This window comes from Nicotiana sylvestris, chromosome 3, assembly GCF_000393655.2.
Source record: "Nicotiana sylvestris chromosome 3, ASM39365v2, whole genome shotgun sequence".
In the NCBI taxonomy this organism is placed as follows: Eukaryota; Viridiplantae; Streptophyta; class Magnoliopsida; order Solanales; family Solanaceae; genus Nicotiana; species Nicotiana sylvestris.
The window spans coordinates 156747852-156762621 of NC_091059.1; positions in this window are offsets into that span (position 1 = coordinate 156747852).

A 14770-nucleotide genomic window follows, 5' to 3' on the forward strand; every position below is an offset into this window, starting at 1 on the left:
AAATTGCTTTGTTCCCCAGGTGGACTCCTAATTACCGACACTTAAATTGCTTTGTTCTCTAGGTGGGTGCCTGATTTCCAATACTCTAACTGTATTCCTTTGCTCTCCAGGTGGGCGCCTGATTGTATAAACTTGAACTGCTTTTCCTTGTTCTCCAGGTGGGTGCCTGATTGCCGAAACTTTAATTGCTTCTCCTTGTTCTCCAGGTGGGTGCCTGATTACCAAACCTTTAACTGTATTCCCCTGCTTTCCAGGTGGGCGCCTGATTACCAAATCTTTAGCTGTATTCCCTTGCTTTCCAGGTGGGCGCCTGATTGCCAAATCTTTAACTGTATTCCCCTGCTTTCCAGGTGGGCGTATGATTACCAAATCTTTAGCTGTATTCCCTTGCTTTTCAGGTGGGCTCCTGGTTACCAAATCTTTAGTTGTATTCCTTACTTTCCAGGTGGGCGCCTGATTACCAAATCTTTAACTGTATTCCCTTGCTCTCCAGGTGGACGCCTGATTGCCAAAACTTGAAATGTATTCCCTTGCTCTCCAGGTGGGGACCTGATTACCAAAAACTTCAATTGTATTCCCTTGCTCTTCAGGTGGGCACCTGGCTGCCAAAACTTTAATTGTATTCTCTTGCTCTCCAGGTGGGTGCTTGATTTCAACAAAATAGACAAAACAAAGAAAAATTTCTGCCCCGGTTTGGTAGCTGGGCACATCTATGAATGTTAATTGAATCATGTTACCAAATATCTTAAGAATTTGAAAGCTAGATCCCATTATCCAGGAGGGTCCTGAAAACTCCTAGTTAAACGACAGTTTTAAATCTAAATTATGTCTTCTGAAGGTATATCTTATTCTAAGTCTTGTTATCCAAGCAAGTTTTAAAACTACATCTCATTATCCAGGAGGGCCCTAAAAACTCTTAATTAAACGACAATTTTAAATCTAAGTTATATCTTCTAGAGGTATTACTTCTGCTACATCTTGTTATCTAAAAAAGTATTAAAGCTACATCCCATTCTCCAGGAGGGTCCTGAAAATCAAAAGTCAAGCTTTATCTTAGGAGTGATTATTTTACGGCTAAATTATATTACCCCGCACCAGAACTTACGCTAAATTTGTTATCCAATGGAAATTTTAAAGCTAGGTCCCATTATTCAGGAGGGTCCTGACAACTCTTAATTAAATCATATCTTAAACATGCAAACTTTGAAACCAACTTATATTCCTTGGGGTACATTTATGCTAGATTTTGCTACTTATGATTGTTTCGATTTTTAAACTAGGTCCCATTTTCCAGGAGGGTCCTGAAAATCAAAAGTCAAACCTGTCGGGTGCTTGCTTTTCCTTACAGATAGTTTCCCCGAACAATCGAAAACTTCTTGCCCCTGTTCCAATCAAAGAAAAATCTTGTCAGTTTAAAATGTGGTGGTTAGTTTGTGGCATTCTTGCTGAAAGTGGCCTCCCCGCTGCGTGCTTTGCTTTGATTGTCTTCCCCTGAACTGGCCAAGAACCGCTTGAGTTCCCGACTGACTTTCAAACCCCATGACATTGGATGACCCGAGTGTTCTATACACAAACCGTTGTATTACATATTTGCCCCATCTATTTGAACCTCTGCATTTCCCACGAAATTACCAAACCATTTCACCGATGGAACTTTCTCTGACTTTTTATACCCCATTTCACATCATACTATCTCTAGCAATGCCTTGGCCGCCCTGTGCCTCGTGCAACTTTGGAAGTTTGGAGTAAGCTTTGAAATTCCCTCTTATTTTCTTAAACAAAACTGACATTGGGAACATCTTCGAGAGATAAACCCAAAAGAAATGAAATGCAATGACTTTCAGAGTTAAGGATAAGAAAAATCCAGAACTGGAAGACTATCTGAAGGGGAAAAAGAAAAGAGACTTATCTGAGTGGAGCAGCTGGCACCAATGATCATGACATGAATTTCGGATTAATCAGCTCAATCTGTCCAACCAATCAGCTTTCAATTCTCGTACTTTATGCCTCGAGATACCAATTTCCTCATCAGAACCTTGCCCTTGGTTGGTCTGTGGTGCCCCGAAAGGTTTTCACCAACAAGCCTCTCTCATTTGTTCATCTCTAAACTCACTTTTGCCTTACAGTGCCCATGAGGGTTTTCACCAATAAGACTCTCTCATTTTTGATTTCTTTCAGCTCTCGTCACCTTATGGTGCCCGTGAGGGTTTTCACCAATAAGACTCTCTCATTTTCAACACTTTTCTGCTTGGACCAGAGTGTTGCCCCTGATATGAATTACCTCTCCTTACTTGACTTGGCATTTCTCGAGGACTGATCGAAAGGTCTTTCTTTGGACCGTAATGAGGGCTTTTGGATAGAGTTGGAAAGAAAGGGTATCAAAGGCTCAAAGCAATTCAAAATGGGTTCAAAATTACAACTTTCGGAATCAGATTTCTTACAACAACCACAACTTCCGCCCCCAGTTTCTTTACTTGGGGACTTTTGGATTTTAGTTTGATTGGACCGAACCGTGAGGCTGCCTATGTATCCTTAAAAGGAATCAGGTCGAACGTAGTTCATGTCATAGAAATTGCTTTGTTGTTGTGACTTTTCCTTTTTATTTTATTTTATTTTCCCTTTCTTCTTCTTCTTTGTTTTTCTTTTGTTGCTTTTTGTTCTTTTTCTCTTTTTATTTTTCCCCTTTTTTCATTCTTTTCTTTCTCTTTTCATTTTTTTCCCTTACTTATCTTTTGCTCTCGCGTTTCTGAATTTTGCCACTAATTCCAAAAGAGGGGTATGAAAGGAAATAAATAAGGCTCGAAAGGGGTAACAAAGATAAAGTGTTTAGATAGCAGAACAAAATGCCTTCGTCATTCAAATCTTCAAAATATGCCAAGTACAAACGAATACAATTTACCCAAAGAAATCATACATAATATCTTTTGACTACATCAGAATTGATAGCCATTTCTACACACTTGCCTTCTATGTCTGTTAAATACAAAGCACCATTGGACAACACTCTAGTTACGATGAACGGCCCCTGCCAAATTGGGGTGAACTTGTCTTTTGCTTCAGCCTGATGAGTAAGAATGTGTTTCAATACTAACTCACCCACTTCAAACTTCCGTGGATGCACCTTCTTATTATATGCTCTTGCCATTCTCTGTTGATACAACTGGTCATGACACACTGCTGCTAATCTTTTCTCATCAATGAAACTCAGTTTCTCCATGCGGGTTTTGACCCATTCATCATCATTAATTCCGGCCTCAGCGACAATCTGAAGGGGCGGGATTTCAACTTCTGCGGGTATTACTGCTTCAGTGCCATATACTAACAAATAAGGAGTTGCCCCTACTGAAGTACGAACAGTAGTGCGATAACCCAACAATGCAAAAGGTAACTTTTCATGCCACTGTCTAGAACCCTCCACCATTTTCCGAAGTATCTTCTTTATATTCTTGTTGTCTGCCTCGACTGCTCCATTTGCCTTGGGGCGATATGGGGTGGAATTGCGATGCGTAATCTTAAACTGTTGACATACCTCTTTCATCAAATGACTGTCGAGGTTAGCACCATTATCTGTGATGATTACCTTCGGGATCCCGAACCGACAAATGATATTCGAGTGCACAAAATCGACCACTTCTTTCTTGGTCATGGACTTGAAAGTTTTAGCTTCAACCCACTTGGTGAAATAGTCGATGGCCACTAGAATGAACCTGTGCCCATTTGATGTTGATGGCTCAATTGGCCCAATGACATCCATGCCCTACGCAACAAAAGGCCATGGTGCGGACATTGTATGCAATTCAGATGGTGGAGAATGAATAAAATCTCCGTGCACTTGCCATTGATGACACTTGCGCACGAAACTGATACAATCTCGCTCCATAGTGAGCCAATAATAACCTGCTCGGAGGATCTTTTTTGCCAACGCGTACCCACTCATATGCGGCCCACAAACTCCAGAATGTACTTCGGTCATGATAGTCGTGGCCTGTCTAGCATCTATGCATCTTAACAATCCCAAGTCTGGGGTTCTTTTGTACAACACTCCTCCGCTGAAGAAAAATCCGCTCGCTAAACGTCGGATTGTTCTCTTTTGATCACTTGTGGCTTGTACTGGATACACCCACATCCTGATATATTCCTTAATATCATGAAACCAAGGCTCACCATCAAGCTCTTCTTCTACCACATTATAGTAAGCATGTTGATTATGGACCTAAATATACAACGGGTCAACATAAGCCTTATCCGGATGGTGTAACATTGACTCCAAGGTAGCTAAAGCATCAGCAACCTCATTATGGATCCTTGGAATATGCCTGAACTCTACTGCCCAAAACCGTTGACAAAGATCATGTAAACATTGCCGATACGGTATGAGTTTCAAATCTTGTGCTTCTCATTCCCCTTGAATTTGGTGCACTAGAAGGTTCGAGTCTCCCAAGACCAAGACTTCCTGGACGCCCATGTCTGCAGCCAACCTCAAACCCAAAATGCATGCCTCGTACTCAGCCATGTTGTTAGTACAATAGAAACAAAGTTGAGCCATGACAGGGTAGTGATGCCCTGTTTCAAAAATAAGTACAGCCCCTATCCCGACACCTTTCATGTTAGCAGCTCCATCAAAGAAAAGTTTCCAACCTGGCTCTCCAACTGGTTCCAACTCATCAACATGTATTTCCTTTTCATCAGGTAAGTAAGTCTTCAAAGGCTCATATTCTTCATCCACAGGGTTCTCAACCAAATGATCGGCCAATGCCTGGGCCTTCATCGCGGTCCTAGTCACATAGACAATGTCAAATTATGTGAGCAAGATTTGCCACTTTGCGAGCCTCCCTATAGGCATAAGTTTCTGAAAAATATACTTTAACGGATCCAAACGAGAAATGAGGTAAGTAGTGTAAGATGACAAATAGTGCTTCAACTTCTGTGCTACCCAAGTTAGGGCGCAACATGTCCTCTTAAGGTGAGTGTACTTAACCTCAAGATGTGAACTTCTTGCTGAGATAATAAATGGCCTGCTCCTTCCTGCCGGTAATGTCATGCTGACCCAACACACAACCAAATGAATTGTCCAGGACCGTCAAATATAGAATCAAACGTCTTCTTAATTCTGGCGACACCAACACGGGTGGGTTTGACAAGTACCCCTTTATCCTATCAAATGCTTCTTGACACTCATCTGTTCACTTGACCGCAACATCTTTCTTCAACAGTTTGAAGATAGAATCACAAGTTGTCGTGAGCTAATCAATAAACCTACTGATATAATTCAACCTCCCTAATAGACTCATCACTTCAGTCTTGTTCCTTGGAGGTGGCAATTCGTGGATAGCTTTAATCTTTTACGGGTCCAATTCAATACCTCGGCGACTGACTATGATTCCCAACAATTTTCCAGATGGCACACCGAATGCGCATTTTGTACGATTGAGCTTAAGATTGTACCTGCGAAGCCTTTGGAAGAACTTTCTCAAATCTTTGACATGGTCAGACTACTTTCTAGACTTTATGATCACATCATCCACATAATCCTCGATCTCCTTGTGTATCATATCGTGGAATATGGTTATCATTGCCCTCATGTAAGTTACCCCAGCATTTTTCAGACCGAAAGGCATAACCCTATAGTAGTATGTTCCCCATGGAGTGATGAATGCTATCTTCTCTGCATCTTCCTCGTCCATTAGGACCTGATAATAGCCCTCATAGCAATCCACAAAGGACCTAATCTCATGTTTGGCGCAATTGTCAATAAGAATGTGGATATTTGGCAGTGGAAAGTTGTCATTGGGGCTCGCCTTGTTGAGATCACGGTAATCAACACACACCCTGGTCTTGCCATCCTTCTTTGGCATAGGTACAACATTGGCTAACCAAGTGGGATACCGAGTGACTCGAATGACTTTTGCATCGAACTGCTTGGTGACCTCTTCTTTGATCTTCACACTCATATTAGTTTTAAATTTCCTGAGCTTCTGCTTGACATGAGGGAATGCCGGGTCAATGGGCAATTTGTGAACCACCAAATCAGTGCTTAAACCCGGCATATCGTCATATGACCATGCAAAGATGTCTTTGTACTCAAACAATGCTTTAATTATCTCCTCCCTGAGTTGAGGTTCAAGATGGACACTTATCTTAGTTTCTTTGATGTTATCTGGGTCCCCCAAATTGATTGCTTCTGTATCACTCAGGTTAGACTTGGGTTTTTCTTCAAAATGGCTTAGTTCTTTACTAATCTCTTCAAAGGCCTCATCCTCGTCGTATTTCGATTCATCATCACACTCTATTTCTTGAATTATTATCTCAGAATTGGATTGACTTTTAATACTGGGCCGAAGATTCCTCATACATGGCATGTCATTGAAACCAGCATAAATAGAACTGTACAAGGAAGAAAAGAAAAACAAAAATAAAACTATCAGGAAGGAAGAAAAATGGACACTGCATTTCATTAAAATTGAAAGATAACAAGGTTTATACATCCAAACGGACGGAACATAGAATCTGAATTACAACCCTGGAATAATCCAGATAAACTGAAAGAAAATCAAAGAAAACTACCAAAACTCGTTCCTGGTGGGGAGAAGAGTAGCTTCCCAATTGTCAATCTCTGCACTGGGCCCAACGAATTGCACATCTGCCTTGCTAGAACCCTCTCCAGCTTCCACCATGTTCACCTCGTCAAATAATTTCTCAAACCTTTCAAGCAACTCCTTATCAGGACCAACCACAGAACTGGGAACTGTTGTTGCTGGGAGTTTTTTGGTGTCGGGCCTGACAAATGATCTGGAGAGCCGTGGGATGGGCTTTGGGAGGACCCAAGCCCTCTGTTTCAACTTTCTGGCTCTTTTCACGTCTGCAACTGTGGGCTTGAACCCCAAACCAAATGTATCCAAGTTTTTAGGGAGAGACATCGGCTGTACGATACCTTGCAAAGATGCACCCAAACTCTTGCCCGGTACAAAACCATTTTTCAACATTTCAACGGCTACCATGACTAATGAAGCAGCTACCCTCGGAGTTGGAACACACTTCCCTTCTGGAATTTTCTCTATCGATACCGTGTCAAAAACTTGATAAACCCATGGCCCCTTACCGTCTTCAGACTCTATGAACGGAATAACGGCATCGCTGGGAACACACAAATTATCTTCGTCGTGCACAACAATTTACTATCTATCTCATTCAAACTTGACCATTTGATGCAGAGTAGACGGGACCGCTTTGGCAGCATGAACCCAGGGTCGACCTAACAGTAGATTGTAAGAAACAGCCACATCGAGCACCTGGAACTCCATGGTAAATTCAACTAGCCCTATTGTAAGCTCAAGCACTATGTCACCGACTGAATCTTTCCCCTCCACCGTCGAATCCCTGAACGCAAACACTGTTCTTGTGAATTCTTTCATCATCTACCTTCAACTTGTTCAGAGTGGAAAGAGGGCAAATGTTCGCACTGGAACCATTGTCGACCAGTACCCGGGTAACCATGAAATCTTCGCATTTCACCATAAGATAAAAGGCTCTATTATGCTCAGTACCCTCCATGGGTAACTCATATCAGAAAAAGTGACTCTGTTTACCTCAAATATCTTGTTATCTATCTTTTCCAAGTGGTTTACTGAGATTTTGTCAGGAACGTGGACCTCATTCGGGATCTTCATCAAAGCCCACCGGTTCTCGTCTGAATGGATCAATAATGACAATAGTGAAATCTGAGCCAGTGTCTTCCTCAACTGCTCTACAATGGAATAGTCCTGCACTTTCATCTTTCTCAAGAATTCTTCTGCTTCTTCCTCGGACACAGCTTTCTTCATTAGCACCGAGTTGTCTTTGGAGATCTTAGCTTTTCTCAACTCTTCGGGGGCAAAGCATCTCCCCGATCGAGTCAGACCATGGGTCTCACAAACATCTTATTTAACCTTTTTCCCCTTGTAAGTCACTGTCACCCGTTCATAATTCCACGGGACCGCCTTGCTGTTGACTATCGGTAATTGAGTTACCGGTTTGATAATGACAGGATCTGTACGGGCACCCTCTACAATTACAACAGGCTTGTTCGCCACTCCTGGCACCACCACTTTTTCTCTTTCTTGTTTTACTGCTACATTACTTGGGGTCCCCTTCTTGACCACCGTAGATGGTTTGTTGTTTGCCCCGCTCAACCTGATCACTGATTTCTCACTTATCGACTTTTCAACCTGCATGGCTTCACTAGACCGAATCATTATGACGGTCTGCGAAAGCTTCTTGAGCTCCCCTCCCATATGCACTATCTCGATCATATTTGTCTCAAGATGGGCCGGCAACGGATTCTGGTTAATATTGGGCGCCTCCGGAGCTTGGACCTCAATCCGATTAGTATCAATAAGCTTTTGAATAGCTATTTTCAATTGCCAGCACTTATCTGTGTCGTACCTCGGAGCACCAGAACAACATTCGCAAATCATAGAGTGGTCAAGATTCCTTGGGGGAGGATTTGGCAGTTTTGGCTCGATCGGACTCAGCATGCCCAATTGTCTCAACCTATAGAACAAACTTGTATAGGATTCTCCCAATGGAGTAAAAGTTTTCTTCTTCTGCAACCTCTCGTTCTTAAATGCTTGGTTGGGCCAGAAACCTGATCCAGGAGGGTTTCGGTAGGCTCTTGGGGGTGGATAGGCATTTTGTGGAGCTAGGTACGTATTTTGTGGGACTAGTGCATGCCATTGTGCGTGGGCCGGAGGTTGGTTGTATGTTTGGGCATGGTGGACAGAAAAATGGGGGTCTGGTGATGGGTAGTAGTGTTGTGGTGGGCTATATGGGGTATGAGGGTAGGTTTGGTGGTGAGGTCGAGGCTGGTTATAGTAATGTGATGGGCCCCTGGGTCCGAACCAAGCTCCTGAATCAATCGTTGCTACATCCTATTTCTTTTTCTTTCCAATTACTCACCCAGTTCCGCTTTGAATGGCCTGGGTGGTTGCCTTAATAGCCGAATAACTCATGATTTTGTTTGTCTTGAGCCCTTCTTCTACCATACCGCCCATCTTTACCACTTCATTGAAGGACTTACCTATAGCTAATACCAGATGACCGTAATAAGTAGGTTCTGAGGCCTGCAGAAAATAATCCACCATTTCACTTTCTTTCATTGAAGGGTCAACCCTTGCTACCTGTTCTCTCCACCTAAACCCATACTCCCTAAAACTTTCATTGTGCTTTTTCTCAAGTTTCGTCAAAGATAAAAATCCGGAATAATTTCGATATTGTACTGGAAGTGACAAGCAAATGTCTGGGCTAGATCATCCCATGTGTACCATATTCCGTGATCCTATCGAGTATACCATTCTAGCGCTGATCCACTCAGACTCTGACTAAAATACACCATTAGCAGCTCATCTTTCCCGCCAGCTCCCCTTATTTTGCTACAAAAACCTCTCAAATGTGCCACTGGATCACCGTGCCCATCATACAAATCAAACCTGGGCATCTTAAACCCTGTTGGCAATTGCACATCTGGAAACAGATATAAGTCTTTGTAGGCCACACTTACTTGACCTCCCAACCCTCGCATGTCTCTGAATGACTGTTCCAGGCTTTTAATTTCCTGAACATCTCCTCTTGTTCGGGATTTTTAGATGGTTTTTTAGTTTTCTCAGGGATGTCAAAATGAGGAGTGTAGGAATAGGGTTCGGGAACCTTGAAAGTGGGCTCCGGGGGGTAATACTGGTTGTCGTGAGTCTGGAACAGAGGCTCACTGGAGGATCGGTGTAATACAGCAGGTGGGGATGCCACAAAAACAGGAGTGGCTGGAGGAGGAGGGTACGGGACTTGTTTGGGCGGTGGAGCTTGTGATGTATGGGAAGTGGTGCCATAGCATTGTTTGTAGAGGGGAAAGGCCGAAGATGAGTTCATAGTGGGAGGTTTCTGGGTCTGAGACAATGGCGGGATAAAATCAGGGTTGGCGGGGTAAACTGGCGGTGGGTGCCCTTTTGCCTATGTTTGGTACATTTCAGCCATCTACTGCTTCAGCTTATACAACTCATCTTTCAGATTAACCTCCGATCATTCCACCTCTTTTGACGGATCGACAATACTTGCCTCAAGTTCCTGGTTGGCCATGTTCAACTTGTTTTTGGACCGGGTGTTGTAGGAGTGAGTTGCCAGAATGCCAATCAAACTAACCACCTGCCTGAACTGAATTTCATCAATAACAAACTTGTTAGCGATTAGGGCTTTAATAGATAGGCAACCGCACATTTGAGGAGTGAATGCACCTAGCAGTTAACCGTTTCTATTATGCATTTGATCAATTGCTTGCGTCATCCCGGCTTTTCCTTATTTCCATTTGCAACTTCTCTTTTCTCTCTCTTTTTTTCTTCTTTTTTTTCTCTTTTTTCTTTTTCTTTCTTTTTCTTGCCTTCGTTTGCTTGATTTACCTTTGTTTTATTCTCTCATTTCCCTCTCTTGTTTTGTCATTGTTTCTTTCTCACGGTTTCTTATTTTCTCTCTTCCTTTTCTTTTTGCTCTTATTTTTCCTCTCTTTTTCTTTTCCTCATCTTTTTACTTATCACTCTTTTTTCTTTCTTTTGGGTTATGGTCGAATTCTATGGAGATTGCCTACGTATCATGACCCCGCATGAATCATACCGAGTCTAGTTCTGGAGATAAATGCAGAAAATAAATAACGAAACATTTTTCGGATTTCCAATAAAACAATTCTGATTATAACCACTTATTCTACCAAATTATAAAATTAACAGACTCGCAAAGGGAAATCAACAGACTCTGACTCAAAATAAGACCAACAAACTCTGACATAAAGGGGAAAACAACAGACTCGAAAACCAACTAACAGACTCCAATAAAAGAAAATAAAGATTCGCAAACAGACTAACAGACTCCAATGAAAATCATGAATACATTAATGCCTCAAATGCTCCTGGAGCTCGCGGGACATCATTCGGTCTTGCCACAAGCCTATATGCAAGATCCCTTTGAATCCTCTCCAAGTCACTCATTATCTGCCGGACAAATGTCATCACTACTGCAAAGAAGGTGGTGTGAGTCATATCCTCACATGCTTGGCATTTCACAACAATGTAGTCGGCAATGGTTCTGATTCTCTCTCGGATTCTACCCTTTTCTTGAAGCAGACGCCCGACCTATTGATTCCGGGCTTCTAACACCTAAGTGTCATGGAGATGTTGATTTTGCAACTGTTGCATTTCTTCCTCCATCTGAGCCATCAAATCGTAACAGTGTTCCCTATTAGCTTTGAAATCTTTAGCCTGCTTGGCTGCCTCATTCTCAAGAGTAGTTACTTCTCTTTTTAGGCTGGTGATTGTCCCTTCATACTTTCTCTTTATTTGTTGTACAAACTGTGTCCGACCTTTTGCATTTTCCGCCAATTGAGCCCGAACTTTCGCCAGACTGGCCTTAGACTTTTCCAGGTCATCTTGACACTCAAGGGCTTTCTTTTTCAAATTGCTCATAAGCCTCTCATCCGCTCAGCTTCTTTCCGGGTTTCTAGCAGCTATTTTCAACTTCCGGATTTGAGCTTTGAGGGCTTCATTTTCCTAAGTTAACTTCTTCTTCTCACCTTCATCTGCGGCGGTTTGCAACCCATTCTCAAACTAAAGGTCCATGACTTACTTTTCCAGCCTGCTTATGGTGGCTCAATACTCATTTTCTTTGGTCAACCAGTCCTATTGCACCTGTGCTCCGTCGGTAAATTGTTGGACATGGGGTTTCTTTACGGCTCCTGATGAACTCGGGATCTTTTACCATACCACGCAATGTAACTAGGCTCCACCTCGCCTCTGGATAGATCTCGTACTTGAGTTCTAGGCTCTAAGAATCTGCACTGGTGCCAATCCGGCGCATTTTTTCTTCTGGAAAAGCGATTTTTGGTTCCAACTCAATAACCTGTCGACTCAAATCCTCATTGTGTGGGATGGTCTAGTATCGGCCTAACTGGCATAGAACTCGGTGCGGAGCATAAGGCTGGATACTCCAAAGACCCATCAACAACAGAAAACACACCTCAGCTGACATATAAATTACTTCAACGACCGAGAGCCACCCAAACGTCCATTCGATCTTGTTTGCAGTCAAGGATCTTAAGTGAGCATGCCATGCTTTTGTACCATACGGGAACTCATAACCATCTACCCGCTTTTCATGTTTTTCAATGCACTCGAGGCCAGTTATATCACAATTCAAGTATCCGGGACGGTGGCAAATGTGTTCCTCCATCCATAATTGTAACAACATATTGCACCCTTCAAAGAACTTTCCTCCTTCTCGACAGAGGGTTAGAGCTCGGTAAATTTCTGCCAAGATCAGCGGCACTATGGTCCCATTTGCCCTTTTCATCATAAAGTCGACTATCCCCACGAGTCCCAACTCTATATTCCCGTCTTTTCTGGGGCAAATCAAAGTCCCAGGAACGCCATTATAAAAGCTAATCCTCTCCGAGATTCCCACTTGTCTTGGTTTCCCGTGTGAGTAAGACTGGTATCTGGCGTCTCGAAGCCACGGGGATTCCCGTAACATTGATACAAAAAGTAGAAGGTACAGAATCCTTTGGCCAAATTTCCGTCTCGGATGTCCCGACTGATACTTAACAAGTCCAAAAATTTGTGAGGGGTTACTGTTCTTGGTGCTACCGGGTATTGATTTCTAAGATTCTCCTCGAAACCGGCATAGCCTGCTATCTCTTCCAGTGTAGGAGTTAACTCGAAATAGCAAAGTGGAATACATTATGTGTTGGGTCCCAAAATGGTATCAAGGCCTCAATTATGTCCTTTCTCGGCTTAACCTTCAAGAACCCGACAAGACCACCCAACGCTGTTGTCACAACTTTTCTGCTATTGTCCCCCAAATCATGTCACCACATATGTAGCTCCAACGGGATCTCTTTACGGACTGAGAAAGGTTCATTTTGAATTGTGTTCATCCTGCACATTTATTAAGGTGATTTTAATTAAAAGAAAACTATGACTCATTTTGACTCAAGAAAAATGACCATTTCCACAAAAATATCCGGCTTTGCCAATACGGTCTTTCAACACTCCGGAAATGAAGATTTTAAGGTTGTGTTCGCTAACCGGCAAAAACCTTGAAAAATGACCAAAGGTGGCTATTCTTGCAAAATGACCTTCCGGCGCCCTTTTGGGGACATTTGGCTATTTTAGACAAGAATGGAATCACCTTACTTATTTGCAATAAAATTAAAATTTTTGTTCTTCTGGGCTATTTTTGCAAAAAGGAAGTTGGACCCGATGGGGTTTGCCTACGTATCTCACACCCTGTGAGAATCAAACTGGCGTAGTTCGGGCAGATAAAACAAAACCAACTATTTTTGAAAACAAGACTTTCTTTTTTTTCATTTCATTTTTCTCAAAAATTCGGCAGAGTTTCAGTACTATTTGGACATTGTCTTTTTTCAAAATAGGTAATTAACTCACTTAACCCTCACGTAGCTATTCTCTTTATTCCAACTTTCTCCCATTATTCATAAGCCGGTCAGCATGTAAATCCGAAGCAAATAAATGCACAAGTAGCAAGTAAGATGCATCAGGATGGTCTTTTCATTTTTTGGTACACCTGTCCTAGACAGACTAGACTCCTGTGTTGAGTCTCCAAAGACAAATGCACGTGATGCAAGTAAACGTTCCTACTAGGGATCCGGAATAAGGTCTTGTTATACTAGGTCCGAAACCTGGGTTTATTATTTTAGACCTGGCTTACCAGAGCGGACAACGCGAGCCGAGGGAGGGCAGCGTACTGGGAATACAGAAGCTTCACCGGCTTTGCAACTTGTTCGAACCTCATTCTAAAATTTGGGATATGACTCTAACAGAAAAGAAGTCACACGAAGTGCACACTCCTCCATGATTTAGAAGACTCAGAGAGAAGAAGGGTTTTGTAACAGTTTATATACAGTTCACAGAATATCAAAGCGGTAAAAGCAACACTTAGCACATTAGGCCCAAACATGTAACAAAATCAGATAATTAATAAAGCCAACTATAACAATTTATCTAAGCTTGAATTCTGAACCCTGAACCAGAGATTTTGGTTTCGATCCCCAGCAGAGTCGCCAGAGCTGTCACACCTCCGTTTTACCTACCCCGGAGGGTATAAGGGAGTTTTTTCAATTTAAGTAACAATCGAAACTGGATTATTTATTTAAAATTCATAGTCGCCACTTGAGATGATTTATGGTGTCCCAAGTCACCGGTTTATAATCCCGAATCGAGGAAAGATTGACTTGTATTACAGTCTGCGAACATAGAAATTCGGGTAAGGAATTCTGTTAACCCGAGAGAAGGTATTATGCATTACCGGGTTTTATGGTTCTAGCACGGTCGCTCAACTGTTATTATTGGCCTAATTATCTGATTTTAAAACACTTTTAAACCTATGTGCATTTTTATCTTTAAACCGCTTTTAATTATTTTAAGAAAAAATTCAACGTCATCTAAAACACGTCTTTGGACCACGCCACATGAAATGCACCCGCATTCTGAGACATATTTTGTTTAACATTGTTGAGATTTGGATTTGGGTCACATGAAATGTGCATCCGAGTTTAGGAAGGTAATATTATTAAAATAACGCACCTAAAGCAACTACGCGTTTTAACTTTGCGAGGGCCATGTAAAATTTGTTAAATGGCACGCCTCGAATTCTAAGAATTTTAAAGGAAATAATTAAATAAGGGCCACGCATTTGAGATTTTATTTGGTGCAGCGCACCTCAATTCCGTTTTAAAAAGGTA